This window comes from Ammospiza nelsoni, chromosome 1 (assembly GCF_027579445.1).
Source record: "Ammospiza nelsoni isolate bAmmNel1 chromosome 1, bAmmNel1.pri, whole genome shotgun sequence".
NCBI classification, from domain to species: Eukaryota; Metazoa; Chordata; class Aves; order Passeriformes; family Passerellidae; genus Ammospiza; species Ammospiza nelsoni.
The window spans coordinates 13,312,993-13,331,584 of NC_080633.1; the positions used below are offsets into that span (position 1 = coordinate 13,312,993).

An 18,592-nucleotide genomic window follows, 5' to 3' on the forward strand; every position below is an offset into this window, starting at 1 on the left:
GCTGCTGATGGACAGAGCAGGCATTTAGTGATACACAGCACTGCCTTTACATAAGTCTGCTCTGCAGTCAGGTGTCATTGAAACCTCAGTAGCTTAGATACTGAGGGGAACAAAAATGTAGGAAGTGAATTCCAGCATAAACTTTGTTTGAGATCTGGGGTATGTGTTTGGCAACTAAACCCCACGGTGTTTAAATCACTTAATAACAGTATAGCCACACCCTGGGGTAAAAATACAGTGCATTCACAAACTGGAATCTGCACAAAGTGACTGTGAATGTACTGTCTATTGGACACTGAAAGGGCCAGCTACTATGAGAGAGCACTGGGAATACCCTCTCACCTAATTTTAAGTGTCTAAATTTAATCCCCTTAGACTCCCCACACAGCCTAGGCACATCCAGAGGTGTGTCACTTCACTGCTTGCACTTGCCTGCGATGGACTGAATCACACTCTGCAGGGATTTATTCACCCCCACCAACCAAGAAGAAAATCCTGGGAGTCTTGTTTCAGCCTTGACTATTTCAGGGCAAAGTAACCCCACACAGAACAACAGCACAAAGCTTTGACAATAGGAGTATTCAGGAACAGTTGAACACTGGTAATTGGTGAGAGGGAATTTAGTTTTGGACTAAGGGTCAGGAAACTGTATACAAAGGTTCAAATTATATTGTCAAAAAAATGAATCTGTTTAATTACACATTTCATTTGCTATGATGTGTATATAACTGAAATCCAATTCCTTTTCCTACTGCAATTACTTCCTTTTTCTGGGGGTTAAACATCCTATAATCACAGTGCAAATTATCCAAGGGAGATGGTGACATGCTTTATTTTTTCAACTTCCAGATGAAGTACCTGGATGTAATCAACTTAACACAATGCCAGTGCAGTCTAGAGGATTACATCAATGATAGATTTGATTAGTAATGCATAAAAAAGTTTTATCTGTGAACAAACTGTTCAGATTCACATTAACTGTTCAACTGTTCATCTGGAGATGTTAAAAAAAAATAGAGCATAAAACCCCAAGGAATGCATCTTTCCAGGTCAGGTGATAACAAGCAGGGGGTGGCAAATATTGGCTTTCACTTCCAAAAGGTGATGAGTTCCAAGAATCCATACATAAAGAGCAGGAGATGCCCTAGGCAGCAAATGCAAAGAGATACAGGTCAGTCTGGGAACTTGCATGTACTTCAGACTTGAGGAAAGTCTGCATATTCAAAAGTTGGTTCATTTTTCCCAGATATAGAAAAAAATCTAGTAAACAGTTGTTTCACTTGCAAATATTGCCTTTCCTGAAAATTTGTATGTATGCTTTAAGCTGTTAGTTCTTGTAGTCATTGAGGGGTTACTCACGTCACCTAACATCAGCCAGCAGAGTTGGAGATCTGGATATCTGCTCCAAACTGCTGTTTGTCCCAAACAAACCTGACAAAGTGGGGGGAAAAAACAAAGATGATGACTTGTTATTTCTTGAAATAAAATTCCTGACTTCCTCTAGTGAAACTCTATCTTCTCACTGATTTACACAGAGATCAGTCTATTCTACTGTTTCCATGAAAATGTAGACCAATCACAAAGCTTGAAAAAACCTTCATCCTCTTTTTTTGACTACACAATCTTAGTCACATATGCCCAGATATACTTTTGAAACAATTCAGTCTCTAGGTTTATATAGTAACATGCATGTTCTAGTCAACAATAAGTACAAGATATATCAAAACACTCAATGATAGAGTTACAGCTACAAGAGCCAAAACAAAGGAGTAAAGAGATGCACATCATAAGAGTTCCAGGAAGAAAAAAAAGAGAAATATTCCCATTTTAGTTCATTACTAATCTCCTCCAGCTGGTTTTCTTGGCCAGAAGTAGCAGAAGAAAAGCTACGTGGAGGATGCAGCTTAAATTGACAATCTTAAAAATATAAATCTGCTTGCAAAAAAATGTATAAACCCTATAGAAAAAAACTGTGTTCTGCCAAGTGATTCGTTATTTTAATGACTTCCTGCTCTAATGCACTTCCTCTCTTTTCCTTCGTGCAAACTGCTCTAATCCCTGTTAAGGATTTAGCCTTACAATGGAGCTTTTATAACTTTCTGGATCCTTGTCATGTTGGCATATGGGTCATTCCCTTTATGTCAGGACAAGAAGAAGGTGAAGAACAGTTGTCCTGTGGGATAAGGAAAAGTTCAAAGCAGAACTGGCCAGATATTTCTCTGGAATACAGAGTGAGTTGGTTTTTTTTTCCCTTAGGAGCTAAAATGCTGGCAGGTAGCAGGCGTGGAGAAAACCTGAACATGTTTCAATGCTATCTCTTCCAGCAGATGTCACTAAGAGGCAATGCTGTTTATAGAATGGCCAAATTGGAGACAAGCAGGTATTTTTAAATCACAAAAGTATGGAAAAGCTTTTCCTAGCTATCAAAGAAATGTTTCAACACTGAAACATTTTTTAGCTCCCAAATAGGACTTTACTTTGGATCCAGGTCTGGAAATAAACTCCTGGTTTCCACTCCATTTCAAAGGTTATGGTAATATATACCCTTTACAGGAAACTGCATGGAGATCAGGAGACAAGCTGAGTGCCACTGCTAAGGAAATAGTGAAGGTTTAAAAGAAATAAAGGTGCCTTAATATCTGTAAATTGTGTATTTCTAAATAAGGCAATTACAAGAATTTTTGAACGCTGCAAATATTTAAACTTCTTAAAGATGTATGTTATTGTTGTTATTGTTATTATTGTTATTATCATGATTATGATTTAAAAACCCAAATATTTGGAGTATACCATAGGAAAGAAAATAATGGATTCCCAGGTGAATATCATGCTTGTGTGACCTCCCTAAGACAAGCAACACCTCTGCGTTTTGGCTGTGCAGCTCCAGCCCACTGAAGTCTCAGCCCTGACAGTTTGCTGTTGCTCCCATATCTATCAACAGGGTCAATTGCAAACAGAAGATGGACCATTACATCAGGTCATGGATCAATCCCCACACGGTTTTAATAAGAACAAAGCATAGGCCATGCTTGTATTTGCTGCTATCCATTCCACTCTCCTTAGCAGGCACAGGTTTTGCATGAATTGTTCATGTGTTTTGGTTCATGGGCAGTTTAAAGGCCAGAGATGGGAGCACGGAATGTATGAAGAAAGAGAGCAAAAAGGTTCCAAGAGAAAGCAAACACTCTCCCCTGCAAAGGAGGGGAGGCTGCAGCCCCAGCAGCACAGCCAGATGCTCAGAGGTCTGCAACAGAAACTCCCAGCTAATGGTGTGAGAACAGCGTGAACAGATGGTGCTGCAGCACTCTCACATTGCCTGCATCTACACCCACCACCACCTGCTATCTAATCCCCTTCCATTTTTCAGCTTCCTGGTAACAAATCATTGCATTCTCACCTTTTATTTGTTTTTATATCACATCAAGCCCATCTATGCTCAATCTGGGTTTATGCTACAAAACTTTATGTTGTTTTAGGATTACTAACTTTCTACAGCTGTGAGAGAAAGGTGGGCCCTCATCTTCATTAAAATATATATAACTTAATGTGTAAGAATCTTCTGCCCTTTTAAAAACATACAAGAAAGCACGCATTACAAGTGAAACAGGAAAATATGTTATAAGCATGCTATGCAAGGTTAATAAGCTTGCTGTCTCGTTTGTTCCGTCTGCAGCCTCACTTTAATTAGAAACACCAAAACCCTAAAGATGCCTTGAAGAACACCAATTCAGTTGCTTGAATTTTTTTTTTTTTAACATGGGTATGGTCCCGAGAAACATCTGCGTCTCATCAAGAATTTGTCTTCATAAGGAGGTCCTTAGTATGCCCGTAATTGTGGGTTATGACTGTCCAAATTCTGAAGACTGCAAATGTCAGCAGTTTTTAAAAGCGCCACAGCCTCTCAATTTTAGAAAGGTCAATAGGACCCTATTACAGTCAAATGTTCTCTGCAGGCTTCATAATTCAAACCTCTATTATTCTTTGCTCTCTATTCCTTTTCCTTACTCCTTTTCCAAACACCCTGTATGAATAAAAGGATCATCATTTCAGTGGAATGTAGCTACCCCTTGGATGGAAGGAATCGGTTCAGGGCCAGTAGCACTACAGTGCACAACCATTTCCAGCAGCCAAAATCTGCCCTTGGACACAAGTCAGTGGAAACATGCACATTCAGTGGTAGACTCTGGCCCCAGAAGGAGAAGCAAAGAGTAGCAAAAGTAACTAGAGCACCTGAAACTGCCAAAGGGATTTAGGTTGGCAGAATGCATTTAACCCAATTTGGCACGTGGTCAGGTAATAGCTTATTGCTTAAAAGAACTGGTTCTTTTTTAAATTAAAATATTTGTGATATTGGCTTCGGATCTTATCTGCCAGCTTCAAAATAAAAATAAAACCCAGTTTCCATAATGTTAGCATGTAAGAACTCTCACTGTTTTGGCTCATTGCGTGTCATGACATCAATGAAATTACCAGATGCAGTTTCTCCTAGAAAGTTCCCTGCTTATTGGCCTGGCCTTCGGACCTGACATTCCTGTGGAAGTGCTGGTACAATATGGGTGAGATGGAAGAACAACATGTCAGGAGCAGAGAGGTCCTCTGATTCTGCCAAGCCACTGGAGAAGCATGTCCTTGCAAAGAGACTACCCGAAACTCCAAGCCTGGACAACATATTGCACAGTGACAGAAAGGACTGGGAATACCCATATTATCAAAACTGCAGCCTTGAGAATAACATACACACTACCAAAATCCTGTAAAGTGGATAAAATAGGCTTTTTTTTGCTTAATAATTTCATTATTATATAATAATCAAGCCATATATTAATCCCTATTTTCACTATTTTGCTTCTCCTCTCTGCAAAGCAGCCATCATGCTCCTCATTCATTTTAAGTCAACTATGACAGTCCATTCAGTAGTGTATCTGCTTACAGCTGTGCATATTCCTACTGATGTCAGAGAAAGATTATAAACAGTAAATATGGAATTGCTTTACCAGGGTCTTCTGAGAATGTCTAGTATTTGGCTTCTGAAATATTTATAACTGTTCATAACTTCTAATAAGAAGGTTAGACTTTCTAGACTGACCAAACTTTTCCTAGTGCATTAATATATATTTCTTTATCCTTCTTTGAAGTAGATTTTTTTTGTAATGACTGTATGTTTTCAATTTGAAGAGCTATAGAGTCAGTTCTAGGAAAGTTATTAAAAGTTATTACAGAAATCATATTTCTTGCCTGTAAGCAGTCTTTCTGCAGCAATCTGTGTCTTTAGTGGAAGATGGTGTCTAACAGTCTTCAGCTTTAAAAGTGATGAGCTTAGCTGAAGCTGCTAAAGGTGACTCTTAGAGGCAGCCCCTCTACTTGACTCTCAACAAGGTGAAGGTGGCCCAGTGATGAGAGCCTGATCCTCCTCAGGGTGCTGGGTGCAAGATTTCCCACTTTCCTCTGTACTTAGAACCAGGACCCCCTTAGTGCATCACCTCTGTGGATCCCATTTAGAAGTGCTCAGTTCTTCCCACATACACACTACAGAACTGAGATGACTTGCTTATTTTATGAAAACAGCACACCTATATATAACCTATAGGTTTCCCTGGTAACAGAAATCAAAATTTCACACCTCCATTATGTAAGAGAAAGACTTGGTTCATAATTTTATTTTTAAGTTGCTTCATGTGAGGAAATATTTGGCCAATTTGAATTGATATTTTCTGAAATGTTCCCCAGATAAAACTTAAAATTTTGATGGCAAAAAAAACTTTATTCCTGGATTTAAAAGAGAGATCATTGTAAATTGTTTAAGAACAACAATAGTGTGATATTAGGACCTTTTACAGAAATAATAAAACAACTGACACAAAAACACAAGCTGGATAGTTCTAAGTATGTACGCTCTTAACTTCATAGATAAATTCCTAGATCTACAACCACAAACGTTGAAATTCTGCTTCTGCTTTTTAAGATACAGTATTTCAAGACTAAATCCATGTTAAAGGTCAGTTCCAAATCTCACATTTTTCCTTACCAAGGACATATCTCGACCTCATTGTTCCTTCCCAAGACTTGGCCTTGATATATGCTATTTAAAAAGCAAACAAAGAGCATGAACTTGTTCAAACTCTGGGAATATTTCAGCCTACAGCTCAGCTAAAAACCTTTATCTGAAACCAATGAACTTCTCTGGACCATTGAGAATTGACCAGAGGGGCCAATTAGCTGTTGCAGTCTCACTGATTCTGTGTCAATAATTTATAAATTTAGAGAGCAGGCAGGTTTTTGCTGCTGGTTTAAAATTGAAGTGCTGGTTCTTACAAAGTCTATGCCACTCAGCTGAACTCCGTGGATCAGCACATATACAAACCCACTGAAGATCTAAAACAAATAGTACATCATGTTTTCAAACATATCCTTTCCTTCCAAAATCAAAATTTAGTTCACCATTGAAAAAACAATAATTAGATATCCATATTTTTTAGAAAGTGAAATAGCTACTTTGTTTCTTTTCTCTTTCCAAACAGTTTGGGAAAAGCACAGATCAGTTTTACATCAAAGGCAGGCACCTAAAGAATCTGCCTCACAGCAGAAACAGCCAACATCTTAAGTCATTTTTGGGCACCTTCATATCACACCCTGTGGCTTTTATGACTAATAAATAAATTTATATCTGATGCCACAGGCTACCTTTGTGCTGGCTAATTGAGAATGATTGAGAATGTTTTATTGGCCATAGGTGACTTTATCCATAAAGGCAGAAGGCAAGTATCACATGTACCAGAGCCTTGATGGTCCCACTGAATTCACTTATTTCTACCATTTGCTGAGCAAAATGTTAATCCACTTATTTGCCAAAATTGAGGAATATTACAGTGCATTCTAGGGTGCAAAATCTGCCATTACCTAGCTTGATTGAGTTTACTCACTCATTTGGCAGAGGTCGCTAAGGGTATTTCAACCAAAGATTTTTAGACTCTGCTGCACAGAAATTTTGCTTTTTGGCTCCAGAAATGGCTGGGCACATGCTGCTGCTCTTTCCAGCTGCTGCAGAAATCTCCAAACTCTCTTTTTTTCCAGGGTATGTGTAAAAGCCCATCAGTCTTCCATGCTGATCACTTGAAAACCAATTAAAGTGTATTCATGCATTCCAAACATTGATCTTACATATGGACAATAATTTTTTAGCCACTATTCAGGATGCTCTACAGTGAAAAATTTGACAGAGGTCCACCCTTAAATCCATGGATTAATTAAAAAAAAAGATCCAGAAGCCTCATGTAAGAATTAAGGTAAATAAGTTCCCAGAATAAAATTGATTAATATTACATATCTGTGCATCTTAAACAGACACTGCAGGAAGCAGTTTTCAGGAGGCCTAGGGAAGAGTGGGCATGCAGTTTATGGGTCCAGTACAGTATAATTGTGTTCTGAGAGAGTTTTCATTTCAGCCAAGAAATCTTGGGTTCCTTTAAATATGTGAGCCAGTAAAAACTGAGATAGTTTAAAGGTACATTAATCCTCTTCTGAAGCTACTGTATCTGGATATCTCTGGTGAAATGTCTCTGGTTATTATGCACAAGTTTAGGATGAGACCTGGCTAAACTCATTTTCATGAGGTGCAAAAATGATGACACATTTTTATGGCCTTATTTAGTTCAGTGCACCACTGAAATCCTGGCATTGCTGACTCCACAAAGATTCAATTCATATTTCAGAGTGAGAAGATAAATTTGCTTTAAAAAAAAAAAAAAGGAGTAGTTGGCTTTTATTTAACAGAGTTTGATGGTTTTAAGGCTATGTCTTTCTCCATCAAAATCAAAAGTTAACTTGGAACCATACAAGAGACTGTAAATTAAATTTAGTGAATACCATTTTATGATCCATCCTGATGCATGTAATTGCCATAGGTAGAAAATACATCTGTGGTGAAGAACTGGAAAATTGGAACATTATGGAGTTTCCACCAGGCTCCCTTGTTAGTGAATCTAAACTAATCTTTAGTGAATTCCTGAGAAAGCATGAAGAGGTTTCTTCTCCTAAAAAAAAATGCTGTACAAGTGAAAATGGAGCCAGAACAGACACTGCCGCTTTGCTTTAAGGATTTAGATATGTTATTTAATTTAATTTCTGCAGAGAAAAAACTAAACAGTGATGGCAGCTGATTCTCTCTGGAGTATCTGGTAATCTATATTAAGTAAACTTAATATGGAATGTAAAACAAAAGTCTCTGAACGAAAAGTTGTTCCACACTGGTGGTCAGACTGAGTTATCTGGAGAGATTCACAACACATAACACTTGAGTTAAACTATGGCTAAGGTTACCCTCCTGTGAAAGCAGTATAGTGTATCCATACGTGATATGATTTTAAATTACCCAGCCAAAAACTGCAGCCAGTCAGCTTTGGCAGGACAAAGCTTAGTGAGGTCTAATCGACCTAGGTGTTTATCCAGATTTTTTGGACAGATTTTTCAGGCTTGCCTAATGCCATGCTACTAACTTTTTTTAACCCTTCTTTGGTCAAGCTATGCCACGGAGTCTCCCAGGTGATTTTTAATGTTATAATGCCATGAGTAAGGGTTTCAGAAGGACAGAAATGGGATCAAGGCCTCACACCATGGGAAATGGAAAGGAGCACAGAGAAGGAATATCTCCCCTTTTCATCGTGTCACCTCAGCCCCTCGCCAGCAGCACAGTGGGGCACTGTGGTGGCACCCAAATGACCAGGCCCAGGCAGGCAGGACAATCCTCTCTGGCATGAAACCACCAGAATCCAGACTGGGTCACACATCACAGGAGCACTGTGACCCTAATGGTCCACCAGTTCTACCATGTATGAGGGATAACTGGAGACTTTAAAGACTGCAGTCAGCAAAACAAACTATGGCTAATTAGAGTGCCAGGGGCTGGATGTTTCTAACCCTGATTCCCCATGGAAATCTCTCATGGATTCACAGGGCTTTGTTGTGATTGTATGTCTGTACCACAAAATTGTTGGAGATAACTGTTTCAGCATACTCGTTCAAAGACACAAGACCTATAATTTTACACCAAATTGGCTCTAATTGCCAGCAAAAAGCACTGCCTGTGCTGAGGCATTCTCTAAGGACTTGTCTTCACTGCACAGAAACTCAGACCCTCCCACTGTCCACAAAGTAAAACCCTCTGACCTAGGGCTTTAAAAATGGACTAATTTGTCTGGCTAGGATTACCTGCTGAGAAAACCATTGAGCACTAATGATGTGTCCTTTCCTCCTCCCAGCACTGAAAAGCAGGCTGGGGAGCGTGGGCCCAGATTCCAAGTGGAATGGGTAGAATGAAAGAAGTGGAGGGAGTTGTCTACAAAGCCACAGGGAGAAATTAAGATAATGGTGAGAGGCACCAGAATACAAGCTGCTGGTAGAAGTTGCTGAGAGGAAACTATTCTGAGGCACCAAAAGGTATATTTGCAGTTTTAAAATAACTTTTCCAATTGCAGGATGGGAAGAACAGCCCACTGGTCAGACCATTAGAAAATCTGGATTCAAGTAGCTGCTGTGTCACAGATTTTCCTGAGGCAGTTGGTTGGCTTCTTTTATGCCTTAGAGACACAAAATGCAGCTCCATTGCCTTTTTTCACCCATATGCAAAATTGGGAAGGACTGTTCTTGACTACTTCACAAAAAACACTAAAAACTTCAAGTTGCTCTAACTTTATGGTAATAGGAGATGTAGAAGCACCTAATCCAACATGGGTTTTTTCCTTGCTAATAAATATAATTTCTTTTAAAAAACCTGCCTTTTCATTTCCTATTGAATTTCCAAAGAGAAGAGACCTTAGTGCTCATTAATACCTGCAGTGTACAAGCTTTAGTCATCAACAGTTTTTTCTCAAGTGAAACTGTAATAATATGAAATTATTTATTAATATAAGGAAATTACAGAAACTTCTTTTAAAATTGTGCTGTACACCTAAAGCTCAGATTCTGGAAGTAAGAAATTGCTGATGACAGAACATGCTGCCCTTTGTGGCAGCTTTCCAGTGCTGCCTTCCAAAGTCAGCTACTAAGGGTCATTGTGTTCAAGGTTTTTTTAAATTATCAAGAATTCTCAAAGAGAAATGAGAATGGTTTGACAATGGCATTATTTATGATCCTAGTCTTCTTGTGTGAGCACAGAAAAGCCTCAGTTCTAATGAACAGATAAGAGAATGAGCAAAGAATCTAAGGATTAATGCAATGTTTGCTTTGGGACAGTCTGAAGTGTCAGAGAAATAAATGCCACAAAGCAGTGGTGAGTGGGAATATGAAACAATTAAGCACACTGTGGGTTTAGGCTGGGTTGTTTTAATCTAAAAAAAATGATCATATGTCATCCAGGTCACATAAATCCTGATTTCATGTTTCATTTTCTTTGCAGTTTGAAGACTCAGTACAGGCCTGGAAAGAGCACTAGGCTGGTTGTTATACTTGAACTGTTGTGAAGCATCTGATAGAAATGTAGATAAAATAATGGAAGAGGTATTAATTCTCTGGAAAACCATCTAAACATATGAGTGTGTTTATTTATCAAGAGAGAAAAAACATTATTTTCTGGGATAAATGGGGGATCCATATGAGGGTTTGCTGAGCATGCAGAACAGAGAGAGCAGAATTTCCTGTTTTGGTTTTGCTTGCAGCTACTGGTGTCAGCCAATTTCCAATAGTCAGTATCTGTGTGTTTGACTTGAAGGAGGCTTGGATCAGGCCCTAGGCTTCTAAATTAATGGGGTGCATCAACCGTCAGTTTTGCCCTTGTGCTGTTGGAAAACAGACTATGTCATTTAACTTTAATAGCTCTGAAGTAGTTTGACAGCCTCAGATGAAAAAGAAGTACACTAATGTGGAAGTTGTGTCAGGGGAGATTTAAGGAGGATATTAGGAAAAAAAAATATTTAAAAGGTGGCTAAGTATTGCAACAGGCTTCCTAGGAAGTGGGAGGGTGACTATCTCTGGAACCCAGAACAAGTCAAACCTATCAAAGCCAAGCAGATATGGCACTTCTTGATATGGTTGTGTTGACATGGTGGTATTGGAACAAAGCTTGGACTTGATGATCTTAGAGGTCTATGAGGTGTATTGGAAGTTGTCTAAGTGTGGAATTATAAAATGTATTTGCACCTGATCTTAAGCCATATACAGTCTATCTATGTATGCTCTGAGCATTTTTATTAGCATAGAAGTTAAAAAAACCCAATTATTCAAGAATATCCCAAACTATTTTTAGCTTTACAATGCTATAAATTTTATTTTTAACAACCTGTGGATTACTATTGATCATGTAGACATTAATCTTTTGAGGCTGCATTTATATGAAGCATTTATATGAAGTAAATTCCAAGGGTTATTTTATACAATAAACACAAGGAATTTGGAAAAAAAATCCTTTTCATGAACATTTTCCTTTTCTATTTCCCCCTGTTTCACTCACTGGACTGCAGAGGAGATTACCCCCTTTAACAGAAAGAAAAAGCACATGTCAACTTGCCTAACCTACAGAGCCTTCAGGCAAAATGCATCACTTTTTGGGACTGTCAAGGATTGAATAAATCAGAGATAAGTGGGTTAAAATGTCAGCACCCACTGAGACCAAAATAAACCTACCATAGTTTCTCATCCAAGTGAGAAATCCAAGTTTTTCATCCAGTTTTCATCTGCAGTACCACCAGCACTTCATTCGTTCATTCATTCATTCATTCAGGAAGACAACTTGAAATTCTTAATGATTAATTTTTTTAATTAAAAAAAAGATAAAACACAAAAATAGTTGGTTTTTTCCCCTACTCAATGTAATAACCCTGTGAAAGTCATCTTGTGCAAAAGGTCAGATAAGAGTGATGTGAAAGATGGTGCTAAAAGGCTTTCAAACTTTGTTTATTAATAGATATAACCTTTTCACCTCTGCTACATCTGTCACCTCTAGGTTAAATATCATTTATCTTACTGGTCACCTGACTTCTTGTTAGGAATACAGGGAAATGCCGCAAAAAAACACTGAACAGTCACAAATCCATTATAAAAAAATGCAAGAGAAGAATTGCCTGAGCCCTTCTCATAAAACATAACCTAACATGGAGTAACTGAAGACACTGAGGGTAGCCCCTGGCTTTAAAAGCATTCACCAGGCCATTGATCATTGAAGACAACATGCAGTGACCTCACACAAACACAATGTAAACTCCCAAACTCATTGATGGCATTCCTAGCACTCTGTCTGAATTTATATTGCCTCTCTGTAAACTGTTTGACATAAGCAGTGAAAGATGGAAACTGAAAAAGGCCTCCTCACTATGATGAGCATAGCACCAAATGCAGCTGGATGCCAGTGAATTAACTTGTAGCTTACTTTGATGTTCAAAGAAGTCTCAGGCCAAGATGTGTGTTAATGGAATTTTCATAAGATTCTTGGAAGTATAGTTTTCCTTCTGGATAGTCCAAAAATTTGCTAGAGCATAAAAACTACCTGAGTCTGTTTTGAGGAGATGAAGAAAAGAAATGGAAAAAAGTATGCTGTGTTATTATCCATTTTTCAGAAAGACTGCTATGGCTATGTTAGTCAAATCATGCACTCAGAAAGGCATGAGAGTGTAAATATGTGTCTCTCCTTTCTCTCTCTCTCTCTCCCCTTCCTTCCTTCCTTCCTTCCTTCCTTCCTTCCTTCCTTCCTTCCTTCCTTCCTTCCTTCCTTCCTTCCTTCCTTCCTTCCTTCCTTCCTTCCTTCCTTCCTTCCTTCCTTCCTTCCTTCCTTCCTTCCTTCCTTCCTTCCTTCCTTCCTTCCTTCCTTCCTTCCGCCACTTCCTTCCGCCACTTCCTTCCGCCACTTCCTTCCGCCACTTCCTTCCGCCACTTCCTTCCGCCACTTCCTTCCGCCACTTCCTTCCTTCCTTCCTTCCTTCCTTCCTTCCTTCCTTCCTTCCTTCCGACACTTCCTTCCTTCCTTCCGACACTTCCTTCCTTCCTTCCTTCCTTCCTTCCTTCCTTCCTTCCTTCCTTCCTTCCGACACTTCCTTCCGACACTTCCTTCCGACACTTCCTTCCGACACTTCCTTCCGACACTTCCTTCCGACACTTCCTTCCGACACTTCCTTCCGACACTTCCTTCCTTCCGACACTTCCTTCCTTCCTTCCTTCCGACACTTCCTTCCGACACTTCCTTCCGACACTTCCTTCCTTCCTTCCTTCCTTCCTTCCTTCCTTCCTTCCTTCCTTCCTTCCTTCCTTCCTTCCTTCCTTCCTTCCTTCCTTCCTTCCTTCCGACACTTCCTTCCGACACTTCCTTCCGACACTTCCTTCCGACACTTCCTTCCTTCCTTCCTTCCTTCCTTCCTTCCTTCCTTCCTTCCTTCCTTCCTTCCTTCCTTCCGACACTTCCTTCCGACACTTCCTTCCGCCACTTCCTTCCGACACTTCCTTCCGACACTTCCTTCCGACACTTCCTTCCTTCCTTCCTTCCTTCCTTCCTTCCTTCCTTCCTTCCTTCCTTCCTTCCTTCCTTCCTTCCTTCCTTCCTTCCTTCCTTCCTTCCTTCCTTCCTTCCTTCCGACACTTCCTTCCTTCCTTCCGACACTTCCTTCCTTCCTTCCTTCCTTCCTTCCTTCCTTCCTTCCTTCCTTCCTTCCTTCCTTCCTTCCTTCCTTCCGACACTTCCTTCCGACACTTCCTTCCGACACTTCCTTCCTTCCTTCCTTCCTTCCTTCCTTCCTTCCTTCCTTCCTTCCTTCCTTCCTTCCTTCCTTCCTTCCTTCCTTCCTTCCTTCCGACACTTCCTTCTGACACTTCCTTCCGACACTTCCTTCCTTCCGACACTTCCTTCCGACACTTCCTTCTGACACTTCCTTCTGACACTTCCTTCCTTCCTTCCTCTTTCCTTTGAGCACCAAGAATGTAAAAGTGCAGAATCCTCAATATTTTTACACTTACTTCATTCAGTGTGCAGCAAACACTAAATTTATGTATCTGCTTTATTCTCTAAAATTATAAAAATTAATTGTAAGACAAATGTCAAAATGTGAATACACAGAACTAGAGCTGAAGAATGCAGCAGAATTATATCAGTCAGCTTATTAACTGTTTAAACAATTGTGATGTTCTTTTAAACAAGTTTTAATATTTGATAGTTTGATGTTTAAGTTTAATGCTTGATATTTAAAATATCAAATCTCAGATTATTGTGGATGGAAAGCTCGAGGACTTTTGTTTCTTCTTTTTTTTTTTCAAGAAGAGTGCTGCAAATTTTGTAGAGAATTTATTATTGATATTTAGATAATGTGCTACTGCAATGAGTAAGTTCTCCCTTCTGTTTTTAAGCCATCCATAATAGCAATAGGTAAATTCTTTCCCTCTACTCAAAAAAAAGGAATGAATCAAAGACAAATAACTACATGAAAGACAGGGAGGGATATTTACAAGGGCGTACTGTGACATGACAATGGGGAGTGGTTTCAAACTGAGAGTGGTTGTAGTTTAGATATTGAAAAAATTCTTTAGTGTGAGGGTGGTGAGGCACTGGAACAGGTTGCCCAGAGAAATTATGGCTGCTGCATCCCTGAAAGTGTTCAAGACCAAGTTGGATGGGACTTGGAACCATCAGGTGAAGGGGAGTTCCATCCACAACAGGGAGTTGGACCCAGAAGATCTTTAAGGTCTCTTCCAACCCAGGCCATTCTGTGATACTCTGGTTCTAATACACAATTCTATGAATGAAGTTGTGTGTGAATGAGGTTTTCATCCTTCTTCTAAAACGGCACTGTACCTTTCCTGGGAGCTGATTGCAAAGCTGCATCACAGCTCATTGCTAATGCGCTGTGAGACCCTACAATTGAGTATTGCTAGCATAGAATGCTGCCACTGTGCCCACTACAAGGGCATCTCAAGACTTTGCACAATTCCAGCTGAGGTGTCAAAGTAGAGCTGAACAAAAAAACATGCCACTGCCTTCCTGTGCAGTAAAAATTTAAAAATCCAGAAGCATCTCATAGCTTACAGGTTTTCAGCAAAGTTACTGCCTTTATGTCATGAGAAAATACCCAGTTTTGTATTTCCACTTACTACAGATATAAGAAACTGTAAGAAACACATCTTGCAAGCACAGTGACGTATGAGAACTGCTACAAGAGCAAGTACATAGAGTATTGACTTATATTTTGTGGATGTGTAGGACACTGAATCCAAATCCCTCCTGCAGTTTTATATTGTTGTTGTCTCCTTTTTCACCTGTCACCTGAGAGCTCAGTCTAAAGCCTGAAGTTGATAGGAGTGGCTGTTAGTAGACCTTGAGTAACCCATGTACTACAGGGTGTGATGCCTTGCTTGCTCCATCCAGCCTCTGGCTTTGCCCTGAAATGGAGCATCCCTGGTGGTTCAGCAGCTCCTTTTGGAGCATTTTCTAGGCTTTCATGTGAGGGTTTTCCCTCCAGTTGGTTCAAGGCTTATATAAACAAGTTTGATTTGTTTTTTTGTTTTTTTTTGGTTTTTTTCCCTGTAGAATTCTAATATGATTCAAGTAGGGCAATTAATCATTTCGACCCATTAGCTTAATTTTAGTAGTTTAGTAACAAAGTTACTAAAGAATCTGGGAAGGTAAAACTCCTCTGGTTTAAATTTCAGTCCCTTGTCTCCCACCCAATCACTGCTTCCAGAACCTCTTCTCTTCTAGAAGGTTTCGTCCTCATCCCAATATCAATCTTTTGTAAATCTACCTGGTCTATTTTAACTGCATTTTCACAGTCTGTATCTCCTATTCTCCACTCATCCTAGAAACTCTAGTCATTACACATTCTTAGTCAGCTGTGAAGTGCAAATGGCTAGAAATTCTCATTGGGCTAGCTCAGCACCTTTAGCCCTTTCCTTCTTTTGATTTCTATAAACCTATGAGTGCATTTTCTCCTTTGTGAGGAATAAAATTAAAAGGGACTCTGAAACAAAAGAGGTGAACATTCATTATAATTGCATTTTCTTCCATTCACCGCAGCCCACCATGTAAGTAGGTCCTGTCTGCAATCATCATATAAACAGCTTTTGGAAACATAATGAAATTATTTCAAAATTGCTTTGAGATGGAACATTTTCTCTGAAAGAGTTGTCAAGAGTCAGATTTCAAGTATAACAAGATTCTGAGCCATGGGATTGACAGTGATTAATTGCATCACCAGAACTGGTTGGCCCTCTCAGAGACCTGACTGGGCACAGACAGCGAGTCTTCCTGGGAGGTGCTTGACTCTAGACTCTGCTCTATCATCAGAAGGCACCAGCTGCTGTCTCTGTGGTGAATCACAGCTTGTATGCACTGCTCTAGCAGTGCTGGAGTGACACACCTTCCCTGGTTCCCTGGCTGCCTTGCATCAGCTCCCTCCTGGTGCTGTTCCCCTTCCTGAAGAAATCACAAACACCTTGTGTGCTCCTCTGCCCTCAGCTCTCACCTTGGCTGGACTGCTTGGCTTGATGCACAGAAGGGCTGAGGTTGTAAGGGACCTCTGGATGCCATCTGCTCGACCCTGATGCTGAAGCAGGAACACTTAGTTGTCCACGACCATATCCAAATAGCTTTTTAAAATCTCCAGGGAGGAGACTCCACAACCTTCCCTCTGGGCAACCTGCACTAGTGCTCAGCCACCAAAATGAAAAAGTGCTTCTTGAAGTTCAGAGGGCACCTTCCAACATGTCTCTGCCCTTTCCCTTTTGTCCTGCCACTGGGCACCCCTGTGCAAAGCCTGGCTCCATTCCATTCGCACCCTGCCTTCAGATATTTTCTCCTATTAATAAGTTTCCCCTTCTTTGCCCTCTCTTATTTCTTCAGATCAGAACTGCCACGCCCTCCAACCATCCTTGTATAGACTTCTTTCTCCACAATTCCCATTAATCTCCAGTACTGAGGCCAGTCCTAGACACCGCCACTGCTCCAGAAGTGACCGACACTCTCACCAGCACAAAGGAAGCTGCTTTCACCTGTGGACAATTCCTGTGCGCAATAAAGCCACCGTCACCCCCTTCTCTCATTCTGAAGGAGACATCTTTGCTGGCTTTCTTGCCCCGTGGCATTCCCACCCGTACCCCCAGTCCTGCTCTCCTCACCCGGCCGTACCCCAAACTCCCTCTGCTCTTCCCGGCGCTCGCATCCCTGAGGATGGATGGGATTGAGGGATGGCAGCACCTCCTCACCCCGCTCGGAACGGCGTCAAAATGAAGCTGCGTTGGCCGGGAATCGAACCCGGGTCAACTGCTTGGAAGGCAGCTATGCTCACCACTATACCACCAACGCCGCGCTGGGAATGTCTCCCTGCTTGCCTCAGTCCTTCCTTCTCTGCTTCCCTTCATTCCCAGTTTGCCCTCAGGATTTGCTGCCTGCCCTCAAACACAGCAAAGAGCTACTGAGGGAGGCATTCCAGTTTTCTCGACGGCTTCCAAGGCTACTAGAAAATTAGAAGATTGTTTGCTTTGTTTTTAAACACTGATAATAAAGTTTTGTTCAGTAAAATGTTTCCAATGCCCTGATTGGTTTAAAAGAAATTCCAAATAGGACTAAAACCTTCAGAAGGGGGACTGTGCACAACTGGAAAAAAAGGCTGGCTGACATCTGATGAAATAAGCATCTTCATTTTTTAAGAAAAGAAATAGTCTTTCCAGCATTAATATTGCAGATGATATTTTTATCTCATGTCTGAAAAATTAGGTGGAAAAAGTTTTAAAAAACAACATATCTTGTCCTTTCCATCAACTACTGCTTTTGTCTTCTCAGTATCATCCAAAGAAACATAAGATTACACAGAAAATATAGCTGGAAATAAACTAAATAGAGTTGCAAAAGATTGATATTTGGAAGAGGGTTATCTGAAACACTGCCCTGAAATAAAAAAAAAAAAAACTTGAATACTTTTTTGTGGAATAATGTGTGGTGAAAAGTTTTATACTACAGTGGATAGAGCCAACAAAGTATTTTAGAAGAACGAAATCTCAAAAAAACTCACATGGTGTGAGAATATCCTATGAATAACCCAGGGCACTCTAAGGCATCTGTGATTTCACTTCTGAGAATGTCCTGCTTACAAGCAGATATGGCTCTTAACAAGTAAGAATCTCAGCAAGTTTGTGGTAGAAACCATTCTGTGCCAGCAGAGAGGTCCTACAAAGAGAAACCTTCATGCCTCTCATTCTCAAATCCTCTGTCTTCAGCTTCCTGCAGTGGTAATCAGAAAAGTTGTAAGATGTAACATTGGTCAGACATCCATCAATCCTGTCACTTTCTGTCACTTGGCATCTGAGTAATTAATCGGTCCATAGAAGGCCCCCCAATACTCTGACCATTTTAAAAGTGCTGGTATAGATGACATTTTTTGCAGCCTTAAATGAAAGTCTGTCATGCACAGTTACACCATAGTAAGGATATGGAATCTTCTCTCCTTTTCTTATCATATTTCACTTTAAAAGTCATCAAAACCAGCCGAGATCCTATTTGGAATGCTCTGCAAACAGCTCATGAGGATGTAATGTTACATTAAGTGTATTTATAACTAAGATTTAACAAAACAAAGAGGGGTCTGCTGAATGGTGCAGAGTCCATTTTGACTGTGTGTGACATGCAGTGCTC

General features: G+C 40.2%; 1 non-coding gene across 1 annotated transcript; it reads right to left on the bottom strand.

The window, feature by feature from the left end:
• Positions 1-17,194: 17,194 nt before the first annotated feature.
• TRNAG-UCC (transfer RNA glycine (anticodon UCC)) lies at positions 17,195-17,266 on the bottom strand. The gene has a single exon. It is a non-coding gene; the product is annotated as a tRNA-Gly (tRNA).
• Positions 17,267-18,592: the final 1,326 nt, after the last annotated feature.